The sequence below is a fragment of the Glycine soja genome, chromosome 8 (genome assembly GCF_004193775.1).
Source record: "Glycine soja cultivar W05 chromosome 8, ASM419377v2, whole genome shotgun sequence".
Classification (NCBI taxonomy): Eukaryota; Viridiplantae; Streptophyta; class Magnoliopsida; order Fabales; family Fabaceae; genus Glycine; species Glycine soja.
Window position 1 is genome coordinate 20015291 of NC_041009.1, and position 11733 is coordinate 20027023.

Here is an 11733-nt window from a genome sequence, read left to right on the forward strand (position 1 = left end):
TTTATTTACACATTTTATATTGAAATTCGATGTATATGTTAGGATTGCCTAATCTAGCTTAATGGATGATATTAGGATTGTCTATTAAATATTTTTTTGAAAAGTGTTTTTTTAAATATGTTTTAAAATTTAATTATCGCTATACTAGGTATAATTATAAGCACATGGTTGATGTCGTCTAGATGATCGATCCAATCATGAATCATAAACTGAATCCAAGGGCTCGACAAAATAAATTAATAACAAATCAAACTAATGATAGGCTCATCAACTGAAACAATCAAAATTAAGCTCAACTAGCAGTAATAATTTCATGTTTATAATTAGTTTTTCATCTTAATTAATATTTGTGTCAATTTGTTCATTAAAGATTAATCTTTACTGGAGCTTTACTAATCATCTTAAGTAGGATTTCTTCATTCAATCATATTTTTTCATTCAAAATATTTAGATCCAAGATTTTGCTTAAGGAAATCAAACATAATTAGTAATAATTAAAGATCTTAACTCATTGGGAGCAGCAAAAGTAGTTAGTAGCTATTATTATTGAAAAAACCATAAAATGTTTTTTTATGTTAATTTAACATAATTAGTAGCTATTATTATCAATTTTAACATATAAATCAAAATAAATTTTTTTGTTAATTTATTATGCAAATAAAAGATATTTCTATTTTTTTAAAAAATTTAAATTCTTTTCTATTGATATCAACTTTTTTTTACTCAATTTACATATCAACTTATTTAATTATTGATATATATAATTACCCCAAATTAAATTATCTTCGAAGATACATTCTTTTGTCATTTTTTGTTTCCTTGATCGCCTTCTATCATCCAACTCTCTTTGAATTATAAACTAGAGAGGGTAAAATACAAACACTTTTTTATAATTAATTGTTATTTTTCGTTTGTTGTAGTTTTTTTTTATATTTAAAATAAATTTGCAACACCGACAAAAAAAGTAAAAGTAGTACAAATAAAAATTAACAAAGAACGACAAGTTGTCTTCCATTTCCAGAAAAACAAAAAAAGAACGATTATGCGATACATTAATTCAAACAGTACATTAAATTCAACATAGTCGAACGAAATTAAATTTGTATCAAATACTAGGACTAACTCATGCTAATTTTGCGACAAGGACAATTCATCTTCCATTTCCATTACAGGCTTACTGAAAATAGCTAAAATTTCTATTGGCCCAATCTTTTTCCAGTAGTTAGACTCAAGTAACACCTTAATCACGTCATCGTTGGTTTCGAGTTCAATTATTTCAAATTTTATAACTTTTTTCTGAATACTCATGGTGACTTGGTTTCTGAAAAAACAATCGCCTTACCATTTGTGTTTCATGAATACCATAAAGGGGAATCCCAGCAGGCGCAACTTGCTTGATTAAATCCTTCAGTTCATCCATGGTACATCCGAAAGGAATGTCAAACTTTTTGGGATTTTTTCCTATGAACGAGTAACCAACAAACTCATTTTGGCATGACATGTTCCACCTCCCATTGTAATATAACAGGGCATCATGAGTATGGGTCATAGTGGCTTGAAGTAAGTTTAAAATACCATATAGTGTTCTAGCAATGCTACATAATAACTCAATCAGACCAACAAATGAAAATTGATGATTACACATTAACATTGTGTTAACATCAACATCATTTTTCAGCTGCATACATTGAAACCAAAATTGATTACCTGCATATGTGAAAGGCTGCCGGTAGTAAATTTCATCCAAAAATTGCTTGTCGGTTAGCTTAAGGGTATTGTGTATTCTGATTTTTAACGTTTGAAAATCACAGCCGTTAGGTACTCGAATGGGAACTAGAGTGGAAGCTTGAAAGGAAACGCCACTGTTGTTGTGAACAATGGATCCATTTGAAAAAATAAAACCTAATGTGAAGTTCACAATTGTCTGACTGCTTGTCTCTCCCAAGAATGCCATAGTTTTTTTGTAAGAGTTGGGTTACGACTGAAACTTGTGATTTTTTACAGTCTTAGGCGATGTCAAATATATAGATGAGTTTTAATATCAGTGCTGCATTTTTTAAAGATTAAAAATACGCATGCACATGCTTTTTGTATGTGTTATCAACTACACCAATGACGTGACACGCTTTATCTTGCATCAGATATACATGTGTAGTCATGCTATGCAAGGTCCTGTCACGCGCTTTATGTTAATGCAGACAACAATTTATCATACACGTTTTTTCACAATGTGTTGTCAACTCAGACAACGATATATCATACATGTTTTTTTAGAATTAAGTAATAATTTTTTTGTGAACGTAACAAATATACAAAGAGACATAAATGTGAAAATCCAATTCAAAACGACTAGTCGTTATAAATTACATGTTCATTCATCATTTATGTCAACATAGTCTCTCTTGAATATCACGAAGCTCTTGTAATGCTGCATTCTGCTAATATATGGATTTGGTCACGGCTTCGCCTGCGGATGACAATTGCTAGATCATAACAATGCTTTAGGCGGTAAGGGACAACGCTCTTTTAAATAAACTTGTTGTACATGCGAAAAAAGTGTTAACTCAATCCTACAAAACTCATTGCATAAATATAAAAAAAAAACACTTCATTCTACAATGTACCTCAACAAAATGATTGTCATACACATGACCAATACAAATTATACGATGCAATGAAGAATTTGCCAGCAGTTGACTTCTAAGAGGAAAGAATGTCATGCTTTGTTGTTTAGACAAGGATACAACGATTACATTATATCTTAATGCAATGGCATATCCCATGTTGATTATATCTATCCACTTATCCGTAGTCACCTGAATGAAACAAATATACATGTCAAACTTAATTTCAAAGTTAAGTCTTAAAAATCAAATACATAAATTACATACCTTGGTTAACTCATCAACAAGTAGTGACATCCTTAATTCCTCAAATCTCTCCATGCCACCAAAGAGCTTCATATAGTTTTCTGAGAATTTGCAAAGTCCTTTAAGCAGACGGTTACGGACCACCGACCAAGAGTCTTCACCCATACCTAATAAACCGACAACCGATCGATATCCATAGCTACCATCAGCTTTGACATCAACAATCTTATCAATGAAGTCGTGCATAAATGGCTGAAACTGATCCAACATGGGCATCATCGTTCTTCGATTCAGTTGCCCAGAGGATGATGCACTACGCCTCACCGACGAATTTCTATTTTGCATAGATTCAAAGGCATCTACATACTCCCAATAAGATGGATCGCGCTTTGTTGACCTTGGGTTCCTGCTCATAGGTTTCTTCGGTGCCCCCTTTGTGTTAACCTTTGCTGGAGGAGGACACATCGAATTCTGATCAAGGTATGCAATTTCCCAAAGTTTAGTCTTCAGAGTAAACTTGCCACAAACATCAAGTTCTTCGAATCTTTTGGATATTGTTTCTATTTCTGCCTTGATGCTCACTTCGGGTTCAGATAACCCTAGGTCTGAAAAACTTAGTCTCCTCCAAAACATATGGATTGAATCCAGTTGGATGCAACCACCGACATATTTGGATAGCTCACAAACACAAGGAAGACCAAGCGTGGTTCTCACCACGCAACCACAACTTAAGGGATTCTTGCCAGCATAGTCAACACGTTCTAATTCAGCAACAATCTGATTTAAAGCATACCTTGAAACCATTCCAAGAAGCCTCCTGTATAAGGTTTTTTTGAACACATGTCCAACGACATGTGTAATTGTTTCAAATGATGCTTTAATCTCCGTGTGCTGCAATGTAATTATGTTGTTCATGGCATCTCACACACTGCATAAGTCTCCAAGACTATTTTGTAACAATCTTTTTAAAGACGAGTGAGTAGATTCAACCCTACATTTCAAATACACAAATAACAATAAACATATACAATAATACAATTCCATCAATTCATCAACGTTAATAGAAATAGTTGAACAATTTCATACCTATTTGTTGTTGTGTTTCCTAAGTGCATCACCTTATTAGTCCAGGCGGAAACAAATTTTTCCTTGTGTGGTATTATCCATGTGTCATTGACATAGTCAACAAACATTGGCCAAGGTGAGCAAGCCATTTCGAACTTATTCAGGCATTCATCAAACTACTGCTCTGAAGGACAATCAGTCAGACATCCCCAGCAATCCATGACATAATCCCAAGCATTTTTTTGCCCAATTATTGATTTACATTTGGCCTTCACATTCTTGTTTATGTGAAAGCTGCACAACAAATTTGTACAGTCAGGGAATATAGCCTTCATTGCTTTCATCAATGCTTGATCTCTGTTAGTGACAATAACTCCAGGGAGGGCATCACGCTTTTTAAAAAGGCCTCAGAACTGTTGTAAATCCCAGACCAAATTATTAACGCGTTCACACTCCACATATGCAAACCGGCAGAGAATGTCATCCCAGTCGGTGTCACCCCAACAAAATCAAGCAATGGGAGTCGGTATCGGTTTGTTTTATAGGTGCTGTCTATCAAAAATACCAAATTACATGCATTGATTAACTTCACTGCATCAAGGTGACACCAAAAGATATCACGAACCACGTCTTCATCCTTTATTATGTGCCAATGAATATACTGATCATGTTCAAGAAGCTTCATCAGATGTTGCATTTCAAGATCGCTTCCTCTTATGGAAGAACAGAATGCACTTCTTGTATTGTATATCTATTTAATGGTCGTACAACTATATGCATGGTCTTCCTTCAGAGTTTACAGAATGTTTCTTGGCTTCACCATGGACTTCGTCATATCAGCAATAAGTGTTTTTCAGCTCTAGTCAATCGTCCCGCATATGGATGTCCAACTAATGACTTGATCAATTCATGATTATGCACTCCACAAATCAACTCAACCATCCAACCTTCTCCTCCAACCACTAGCTTGCAACAAAGCTTGAAGGGACACCCATATTTCCTAGTCCTAGTGTCTCTTCTGATAAATTCTTTTTTCCTACACCTATACTCGTCACTCCTTTCACAGCCAATTAACAAAAACGAAGTCATTCCTCTACTACCTGTGTTTGTGTCCGACCTTAAAATCACCACCACAAACCCGTTTTCATGAGCAACGGATCGAACCCACCGCAAAACATCCTCTCGGCACTCAAACACCTACAAAGCAATCCACATAATTTAAGTTTTCTACCAATATTCATTTTATTAAATCTATGACAAACATTAACATTATAACCTGAGAAGTATTGAACGCATCGGAACAATCAACATGTGGTTCATTCGCACCACATGCTTCTTCATTTTCATAATCCATATCCGCTTGTTCAGACATTATTTCATACATCCACTCATCTTCGTCCATCTAACCAACTCAAACAAAAAATGACCATACAAACAAATTAATAATTTTAAAAAAAGGAAACTTAATTAAAAAAAACATTAAATATTAAAAATAATTACTCTTACGGATGAAGTTGATCCGTAAGTGATCCGTACGTTCCTGACAGAGCCACCACCTCTGTGTACCTCGTTTGCCGCTGACGACCACCACAACGCTCAACACCAGTACCTTCACCTTCACCACACCTAACCGTTCACAACAAACCCATAAACCAGATATAATGTCGTACGAAAACCACAAAAACAGAGAAAAACGACAAACAAAAATGGAGTTGTGTGTATTTCCGGGAAAAAAAAACTTTTATAATGAAAAAAGAAGCTAGGGGCATTTTTTCCATTTATAAATTTTGTTGGGTGCATCAGCAAAAATACTGGGTGCACCTAGCAACACTCCAGAACAAAGTGGTAATTACTGATAAAATGTGGGCTAGGCTTCTGTCCTCAACAAATCAGCTCAACTTTACTATTGCTAAGACTGTCTCTAAAGAAAAAAAGGGAGGAAAGAGCAAACGGTCATGTCCCTGAGTAAGGGCATTGTTCAAATAACCATTTGGCTTAGAAAGAAGTCAGCAGCATTTTTCACCCTGCTATATATGTACATGTTTATTGTATTAATTTTATCTTATATCTATTAGAAGTTTTGTTTGTCCTAGCAATCTGACTTTGACCTTTACCACAATTTACCTGCATACCGAAGTTTTTGTGTAGCAGTTTAGGTTGAGTGACTCCATTATCAATAATCTAATTAATTGAATACATGTTTTTAGCTCATTAAACTGCTTGATTATCTTCGAGTACTATGAATATATAATTATTTTATATGTAATTACTTATAAGATTATAATTTATAATATGTTATACATTTTTATGTAAATTTATTCTTAAGGATTTAAATTTTAACTACCTAACTAAATAAAATAGATTTCATTCATTAATGATTTTAATTAAATATTTATAATATATATCATTTCACTTTCCAAAATCGGGTCAGCTCCTAAATTCTCAATCTGAATCCGTAGTATTCACCTTTGCGGTGGTTGATCAGACCCCCTTTGATAAGACATCTTGATACCTCAATTTATCAATCTATATCACTTTTAGCTGTTATCAAAAAACAAAAAGGTGAAACATTAAATTAAATAACAATACCTTTAGGGAAAAAAATAGACAATAATTACATATAATAGCTCAACAATTGTCCTTACAGAGTAAATTTTTTTACTTGAATATATGAAATAAATATTTTTTATCCCATTAAAAATAGATGTTGTGCTAAAAAAATATTTTTTTAATAAAAAAATATGAAAAATTATAAAAGGTAAAAGAAAAAATAAATTGATATTAATTTTGTCAATTTTATCCTTTTTAACTTTAATTATTTTCAATTTGTCTAATACTTTTTTTAATCAAAAATTGTATTATTTTTTTTCGTATTAAACAATATTAAACAATTGCTACTTCCATTTATGTACCCAACATCTATATTTTCAAAAGATTACATTTTATTATTATTATCATAATTTATTTATAGTTATTTCTTTCGTATTTTTCCTTCCACTGTAATTTAAACTTCCAATACGCATAATATTTTGTCCCTCAATTTTTTCTTTTTCCATCTTTTTCTCCCTTAGTCTTCTCCTCTTTTATGTTTAACTTTTTTGTTTTTCCTTTGTTTTTTGGGTTTTTTTTTTACCTTAAAAATTATTTTATATTACTTTTTCTACAAGAACTAAGGCGCTGACTTAAGGTTACAACTCTGTTTCTTCCCAGTTCTTTTAAAAACAAATATTTTTTTAAAATTTTATTACATTAGTTGTTGTTGATATATTAGACACCATATATTTGATTCACTATTTTGTAAATTAATTACTTGCAAATTAAAAATTAAATTATGATATATTTGATAAATTAAATCCATTTAAAACTAATCAGCTCACTCAACGATAAATTACATATATGTATAAAAATTATTATTTTACTTAATCAACCTCAATTTATTCAAAATATAACGAGATATATATTTTAAATAATTTAAAACACAAACATACAAAAACAATTGCATCTACAACTGGACGTGCGATATGATTATAATATAATATTATTATTATTATGACTTCTATAAAACTAAAGGATAGCAAAATTGCTGGTATGCTCATAGCTAGGAGTTTCACATGTGGCAAATTTCCTGCCTTTTTTGTCATTTTATACCCTCCTTAGATCTTTACTGGTACTTTGACATCTTTTACTATGTAGAAGCAACATACTAATACACAAAGAACCAAATAATTAAACAATATACAATTCATTGTTCACTTCCGATCTAGCTGAATTATAAGATACATCATATCAGCTTCAATAAAAGAAAAAATATTGTCATCTCATTATATCAGTTCTTTTTTTTTACTCAAAAGAAAAACAACACCGATATATATATATATATATATATATATATATATATATATATATATATATATATATATATATATAGCTTTGCCCATTCCAGCTTACTGTGTTGCTTTGTTTTCTATCAGTGGCTTGCTGAGTTGCCTTTATTTCCTGCCAGAGAGTTTCAGAAGCGTTGTAACATTTTCTGTTTTTGCTTCTCTTCTTATCTTTATTCTATTTTTTATTTTTACGAGTTTGGTTTGGCTTTAAGGATGGGTTAGATAGTCATGTTTTATCTCACCATCGTTCCTGCAATCTATACTCCACTGCAGAATCGATTTCTTTTCTGCTAAGGACTTCCATCTTCATCCTATTTTTTAAAATTTTGGCTTGGGTTCTTTTTTAAAATTGGTCTAATTTTTTTTTTTTTTAATAGGCCACAATAACAACGACTTTGGCAACTAAGTTGTCAAAAAAATTAAAAGCAGCATAATGGCTTTTAGCGTGAAAATTAAAAGCAACTAAATTCTGCTCATCAATCCTTAATTTTGCATAAGTTCATTTTATAGAATATAATTTCATAAAAATTTACTTGAACTTGAGAATTTTGGAACTAATTAAATAGTACTTCAAATATATACGGATATTCTTATGCTTTTAGAAAAGACCCGTGCGTATGCAAGATTTTTTTAATTACTTTAATTGTTAATAAATCAAATCATTGTAACATACGATGATTCAACATAAAAAAAATTATGATTTTCGTTACATTTGTTAGCATATAATAATTGATTATTATATATAACAATTTATTAAATATTAATATACACGTAATTAATTGTTGAATCATTGTATCATATTTTTGTCATTATTACATTTGATTATATTCAACCAACAAGTTTCTTTCTGCGTGTTTTGTTTTATGCATGTTTATTATTATTATTATTATTATTATTATTATTTAAGCTCTGTTCTCCTATAGTTTCTTAGTTTGTTTTTTAATCAGAAAATAAATAAAAAGGATTAGGGAAGAAAATAAATCGATGCTTTGTTGAGTGAATGTACAACTGGAGGCGCAGTATCAACAAAAGGAAATATTATTATTATTATTATTATTATTATTATTATTATTATTATTATTATTATTATTATTATTTAGTTTGTTTCATGTTTTTTCTTCCTTACTGATCTTTCCCATCAAACGATAAGTTTCTTTCTTTGTGCTTTGTTTTATGCATGTTTATTATTATTATGATTATTATTATTTTGATGGAAGGTCTATTTGAGAGGTACTTCAACTTCAAATTTCATGTTATTCTGCTATGGATTTATCTCTTTTCTCTTCATTCTTATTAATTCGGGTTTCATTTTCTTCTTTACAATTGCAGTCATGCTATTCTCATATTTTTTCGTTCGTTATTCGCTTCTATGATCTCTTCTCTCCACCATCAGTAGGTCAGGGCAACCACAGGATTTGAAGATGTTAGTGTTCCTCTCATTTTTAACTTGAATTTTTGTAAAAAAAATATTTCATGCTCTGTTACACTCGCTGCATATTGATATGCAATTGTTTGATTTCTGTTTGTTGTAAATATTTATATTATAAATGTTAAATTATTTTTATTATTTGTTCAATTCTTTGGTTTTGAAATAGGTAGCGGCAATTCCTAGAAAGAGAAAGAGTCAAGAAGATAGCAAGCTCTGCTAAAAAACATTTATATTATTATTATTATTATTGTTATTGTTATTATTATTATTATTATTATTATTATTATTATTATTATTATTATTATTATTATTATTTAGGTTCTGTTTTTCTATAGTTTCTTAGTTTATTTTCTAATCAGAGAATAAATAAAAAGGATTAGGGAAGAAAATAAATTGTTGCTTTGTTGAGTGGATGTTCAACTTGAGGTGCAATATCAACAAAAGATAATAATAATAATAATAATAATAATAATATTTAGTTATAATTGTTTGTTTCATGTTTTTCCTTTCTTATTGATTTTTCCCATTTTTTCCCCTTTCTGATTTCCCCGCTTGCAAGGTGATCCACGAAAAAGCATCTAGCCGACAAGTTTCTTTCTTTGTGCTTTGTTTTATGCATGTTTATTATTATTATGATTATTATTATTTTGATGGAATGTTCAATCTATTTGAGAGGTACTTCAACTTCAAATTTCATGCTATTCTGCTATAGATTTATCTTTTTTTTCTTCATTCTTATTAATTCGTGTTTCTTTTTCTTCTTTAAAATTGCAGTCATGTTATTCTCATATTTCTTCGTTCGTTATTCGCTTTTGTGATTTCTTCTCTCCACCATGAGTAGGTCAGGACAACCATGGGATTTAAAGACATTAGTGTTCCTTTCATTTTTTCACTTGAATTTTTTATAAAAAAAAAAACTTCATGCTCTATTACACTCGTTGCGTATTGATCTGCAATTGTCTGATTTCTGTTTGTTGTAAACATTTATATTATAAATGTTAAAATTATTTTTATTATTTGTTCAATTCTTTGGTTTTGAAAGAGGTAGCGGCAATTCCTAGAGAGAGAAAGAGCCAAGAAAATATTATTATTATTATTATTATTATTATTATTATTATTATGTAGGCTCTGTTCTTCTATAGTTTCTTGGTTTATTTTCTAATCAGAGAATAAATAAAAAGGATTAGACAAGAAAATAAATTGGTAATTAGAAGACAAAAGGATTGAGATGATAGTGACACTGATTAAGCTACCTTTTGTAGTTTATAATTTTTGAGAAATATTTTTGAATGATATACTTTGAACAATTAGTTAATTATAAATATTAACTTTCTTCATAATTCACTTCTAAATTTAATTTTAAGCCTATATTACAATTAAAAAAAACTCGCAAAGTAACTTAACAAACAACTAGTGCATGTGCATGGGTTGCATACTAGTTTATTATAAAAGCTATTCCTTAACAGATATATTTTTATCATGCCCATAAATTTGGGAGGTCACAGGTAACAAGAAAAATAAAAGTTTAAGAACTTGGTCAAATATAAGATTGGGCACTAAAAGCATAAATTTCAGAAAAAGTTTAGAAACACCAAAAATACATTAAATTTTTAATTATTATGATCCATTCAATATGTTGCAATTTAAAAAAATGGATTCCATTATATTAGATTTTACATGAATTAATTGAATGAATCATGGGCAAATGAGTTTTGCCTCCTAATTTAGTTCTTAAAAAAAGTCTCAATTTCGTATCAAAATATAAAAGTTACTAAATAATCTCTTGAAATTATGTGAGACACTTTAGTCCTTTAGTGTGTTTTTCACTACTTAATAATATATTTGGTTCTAGTGCTTAAAACCTTCTACAAGCATTCTTTGATTCCTTGGTGGCTGCTTATTTGGTGGGCGAACTGTCTCTTTTTGTATAAAGATATAAATTTGTGTCTCACAACTATAGGAAAGACAACTTATGTGCATATAGGTTAGTTAACTATACAGCTTCTTCTTCTACTTTATTTTTTTCATGGGACTCTGCTCCTAGTTTTGTCTGGACTGGATACCTTAGGGATAGGATCTCCCTACCTAGCTACGGGTTTCCCTAGCTGCTTAGTAGGGGTTCTCTTTGTTCATCCTTTTGTAATCATTTCGTTTTATTAATGAAGTTTGGTGTCTTGGAGCTTTCCAGCTCTATGCTGTGAGGCACCCCACCAGCATATATATATATATATATAAAAGACTAAAGTGTCTCATTTATAATTTTAGAGGAATTATTTGTTGATTTTTTTTTCTCTGATATTATAGTATTAAAAACTGGACAAGTCAATATGAAAAAACTAGTGAAACAATTTACTGTTGGATCCAAATAAACCATAAAACAGACTTTGAAAAACACTACACGAAGTTCAAAAACTGATAACAATATAATAATAAGGGTTAAATAAATTTTGTGTCCATGCAATTTAGCTTTCTTTATTTTCATTCT